The 5,195-nt window shown below is 33.9% G+C and overlaps 1 protein-coding gene across 1 annotated transcript in view; it reads left to right on the forward strand.

Moving 5' to 3' along the window:
* Positions 1-397, forward strand: part of HELRODRAFT_104323 (hypothetical protein) — a 5,700-nt gene extending 5,303 nt beyond the window's left edge. The window contains exon 10 of the mRNA XM_009032751.1: positions 1-397. This exon is cut by the window's left edge and continues 598 nt beyond it. The gene's annotated coding sequence lies outside the window, so the exon portion shown is untranslated.
* The last annotated feature ends 4,798 nt before the right edge of the window (positions 398-5,195 follow it).

The following is a 5,195-nucleotide window of genomic DNA, read 5'->3' on the forward strand; positions in this document are numbered from 1 at the left end:
CAACATCTGCAAACATGTTGTAACAATAAAATTTAGTTATCGCCGGTTGCAAACATTTCCCACGCCGATGAATAAACAATTAAACATATCTCCAACGAATAATTTGAATTTCAAACACGCAGGTGAATGTCATCTGAACGTTTATTTGATAATGCATACCACGGATTGCTAGCAACTGTATAATGTTTTGTTTCTGGACATGCATTTTATCACCCGTTGATTTTTTTTCTATTCTTTAGAAATCTGATTCTGACAGACGCAGAATTTTTACAACATGCAAGGCAATATTATAAAATGAAAAAAAAACAGCAAAATGGATTATTCATGGAAAATTAAATAATGGGAATTAATTTTTATTGATTAACTTTGCAACAGTTTATTAACATTAAGAAATTGTTTCAATGACTTGAGTTAATGTGAGAAATGTTGGGAACTAGAGAAATTTTTAATTAAAAAATGTTTTCGCCAACTTCCATAGTAGTTATGTTATGCTTTAATTTGTGATAACTTACAAAAGTTCATAAATTTCAATTAAGTTTATAATTAATTTGTTTTTAAGAGCCGTTTTTACAATGATCAACATCGTTTTCAAATAAGTTTTGCAAACGGAATGGTCTTACATTTGCTTTGAACTGGACGTCGTAAGTACTTTGCTAGAGAAGGAAGAAAGTTCCCCAAAAGCAGATTTTCACTGCAATAAAGAACGATAAGAAGATATCATGAAAACAAATTAAGAGAAATTGGAGAAAATATAAAAATACGAAACACTATACAAGCATTAGAGTTCAAAGCTTGAATAAGGAATGTAGTAAAATCAGGAAACCTAACTAAATAGTTTTACTAAAATATTCTAGTTATATTTTTTCCCGTCTTATTGTTTTTAAATATGTATTTTTTATTCTGCATTTTTTGGATAAAGCGCATTTAAATTTTATAAAACTTCATTGTATAAATATAATTGATTGATTGATTTATTTAAAATGTTAAAAGCAAGTTTTCCATATTTTTAAAACCAGATACATTTAATGTTCTTGATTTTATTTATATTTCCGACTTGTTTGAATTATCGTTTCCTTTCATGTTTAATGCTACCGGCAGCGGTTGGTTTTTCAATCTTTCAAATTTGTTGTTGTTTTATTAAAAAAAGTTTTCTTAAAAAAATTTCTTAAGTGCTCTAGAGTCTAGGTTCAATCAATGAATTTGCTTTCAAACAATACTGTTACTGTTAGAAAAGCTTTTATTTTTTGGCGTTTAAATTTTCTTTTAAGCGTTATTTTAAAGAAATGACTAGACAAGACATGATTTTATTAACTTGTTATGTTAAAGCGTTAATGCTGCTTTAGACTCTGCCAATCTAATAGTTGCAAAATAGTTTGAAAAAAATTTAACTACTTTTTTTTAGATTAGTTAACTATTTTCCGAAATAAGTTTCTAACTAATAATTAAACTATTTATTTTTAATAGAAAAATAATTATAGTTTAATTAAAAATATTTGGTTTGTTGCCCATCACTAACTTTTTATGTCAGAATTGATCGACTACACTAATAAAAATATTTGAAATTTCATCATTCTCAAACAGGTTGTTTAATTTAACTCACTGCATTTTTGACAGAGTTAGGTTTGTTTAGCTGTTCATGTTTTAGTCAATTAAAATTTTTATTAAATCTTACATTACACAAAATAAATTATATGTTTAACTATTTATTATTATGCACCATGGCAGATGAATCATGGACAGCAGAGTCACTCAGGAAAGCTCTTCAGCGTGGAGTGTTAAGATGAAAGACAACAAAGAAGGCAAATCAGACTGTTGGAAAACTTTAATTAGCAGTGGATGAAAAAGGTGATACCGTTTTTGGTTGGACTGTATGTGGACAACGTCGCATAGTTTCTAACTTTAATTAGCAGTGGATGAAAAAGGTGATACCGTTTTTGGTTGGACTGTATGTGGACAACGTCGCAAAGTTTCTAATGACAAAGTAAAGAATTATGGAACCAAAAACATGGCAGATCATTTATACAATTGCAAGTCTCGATCGTCGTCTTGAAAGTAAATGCAGATCACTAATTTCATAAAAAGGAAGCCTAGAATTAAACTTTCTGAAACAGAATGTATATTGATTAAAGAGGTCGAAGTTCGTATGGTAGTTCATCGCGGCACTTCGTTTAACATTTTAGATAAAGAAGCATTTCGTAACTATTCACAAAAATTGATCGGAATTGGTTCAGTGCATTGCAACTTAAGTATTGATGATGTATTATAAGGAAGACAAGCTGTTCGCAGAAAATGAATGAATGCCAACATGAAATTAAACGACAAGTAAAAATTGCAGCAAATTACAATGCTGTTTCTTACTGCACAGATATTAAAACTGACAATGTGAATGAAAATTCTTATTGTGGTTTCACTGTGTTTTAGATTAATAACTTGCTACTGAGTCATGCATTGTACAAATGTGAAAACTTTGTTGAAAAGCGCACGGTGGCTAACATAAAAATATTCATTGACAATAATTTACTTGAACTGGAGCTGAGCCTGATAACACGCCTTGTACAACAGATAAAGGCTCAAATGTTGTGGCGGCTGTTAAATCAAAAACAAGATTGGATTGCAAGTGTCACAGATTAAATACTTCAATTAACGCTGCCTGGAAGAAAGTAATAACACAGGATGAAGAAATTTGTAGCTTGAATTCATTTCGCCATGAATTAATGAAATACGTTAATCAAGCTGCAGGCATACAGTCAAACCTCCCAACAGCTATCAAACATGGAGGCGAAACAAGGCCATGGAGAAGCCTAAATGCTATGTTTTCTTCAATACTTAAAAGCAGAGATGCCTTGGTGCAGGAATTAAGAGAAAGGAAAAAAGAAAATTTCATTAGTCGTATTGATGTTAAACTTCTGCGAGAAATTGTTGATTTTCTACAAGTGTTTTCGTCCCTTTTTGACAGGTAAGAATTTGCTAATGTGCCTACTGTAATGGAAATTGTTCCATTACATGGGCACGTGGGTTAATTACTAGCACAAGGCACGTGTGCTTACCTAGGAGAGAGCGCCGTAAGGTCACGTGGGTTGGTTACTAGACCAAAGTACAAGCGCTTACCTAGGAGAGAGCACCGTGCTATCTACAAATAGCCTGCTTAAATGAGTTAAGCCATCTTTCTTCCTTTCTGTCACTCTTGTGCCAGAGTCGACATTAGTAAAGTTGGTTATTGTATTGTTGCATTTTCGTTAATCTGATTTACTCGGTTATTTATTTGGATAGGTATTAATAAAGGAGAATTAATAATATATCTGTGGCGTTCAGTTAATATCGAACCAGTTACATTGGTACCAGAAGTGGGGTAGTTATTTTATTGATGTACGACAATAATCGGATAATTAAATAACTAACAGGACGTTTTGACATTTGTATAAAAAATTAATTAAATACCTAGTTATAAGTTATTACATTCATTGTACGTTTGTTGCAAGTTGATAATTCATTATAACAATAGATCGTTTGTCGAAGACGAAACAACAAAAATTACAACGTCTGTCGAACGAACAGATAACGAAAAAACTACTAAAGAGATCAATCGACAAAGCCAATGTGCGATTGATGAATAGATCACAACTGTTAGAAACGTGAGCAACAATTTTGGCGGACAGCGTTGAATTTCCATGCAATATTGCGACGGAGGGCGCTGTGTTGGAAGATACTGAAGGAGGATTGACTTTATACGAAAGAAAACAGTTAGAAATGGAATATAAACTTAGAGAAGCAGAGATGGCCAGACTGCGAGAAAGAGATGAAGAAAAAGATGAAAGGGAATATAAACTTAGAGAAGCAGAGATGGCCAGACTGCGAGAAAGAGATGAAGCAAAGATGGCCAGACAACGAGAAAGAGATAACGCAGAATTTCGACTTAAGAGCCAAGAATTAGAGATTCGACGGCTAGAAGTAGAAGGTATGAATAATCGAAGAGTAGCCGATGAGGCTAGTGAGAATAATAATACAATTAGACTAATGCAACAAACTCGATTTTTTGTGGAGTCATTAAAACATCTAATAGGAACTTGTCCGTTAGAACCCAAAGATATCCCTGCTTTCTTTGAACATGTAGAAAAAATTTTCAAAAACTATCACGTAGACGGAGAAATTCAAGCCAATTTGCTGATAATGAGTTTGGACGAAAAGGCCAAAACATGGTTGTATACTATTTCTGCCGACGGTTTGAAGGATTATGGCGAAATTAAAAAACTTATTCTACGGTAGTTCAAGTTAAACCCGACAAAATTGAGAGATGAACTCTTTGCCTTGAGAAAACAGAAAAACGAATCATACACAAAGTTTGGGGTGAAATTATATGGCACGCTGAACCATTATTTCCAAAGCCGTAACATTATGGGATTAAAGATGCGATTAAATTGATATGTGCAGATAGAATAAGAGTTGATATCAAGGCACGCACTGGAATTTATTGTGTCACAAGAACAAGCGGCTTCCTGGATGAGTCATGACGTGTTGGCACAAACAATCGACAAATATGAAGCTGCCATGCACATGATAGTTTCCAGCAACACTACACATATATCTGACACAGTAACAGTCAGATACAATCGACTCGAGAAAACAAACACCAGATGTATAAGAGTAATGGCAACAAAACAGACATGTTTTTCTTGCGGGAAGACCGGTCACATCGCAGAGCGCTGTACATGGAAAAGAAGAGATACACTTACGGCCACTAGAAACGTCATGCGTTGCGAGACGAACAAAGAAACACAAAGACCACAACAAAAATAACAACATCAACAGCAGAGGCAGCCAAAAAGCAACTGCAACAACGTCAGGAACAAACTAATAATGAAATAACAAATTATAAAAGTATTGATAACATCAACTCTTCAAAATCTAAATCATAAATCGTCCAATGCCGAGAATTTTTCGGAGAGCCTCAAATTTCCTACGAAGCCGACGGCATCAAGACAAGTTTCAGCAGAATTTCCGTCAACACACGCGTCCTTAGCATCATCGACAGCCAATGAAAGAAGTCACACAGTTTCAGAAAGCTTGTCAGTGGCGTGTTTAACGTGGAGCACCTATCCCATGAAGGACACTGAAGGACAACAGCTTTACCTGGCACAAGTACAATTCATACCAAGTCAACTGTCTCAAGGATCGTCGGAAGGTTGGGATCAGGCAGT

The sequence above is a fragment of the Helobdella robusta genome (genome assembly GCF_000326865.2).
Source record: "Helobdella robusta unplaced genomic scaffold HELROscaffold_87, whole genome shotgun sequence".
Classification (NCBI taxonomy): Eukaryota; Metazoa; Annelida; class Clitellata; order Rhynchobdellida; family Glossiphoniidae; genus Helobdella; species Helobdella robusta.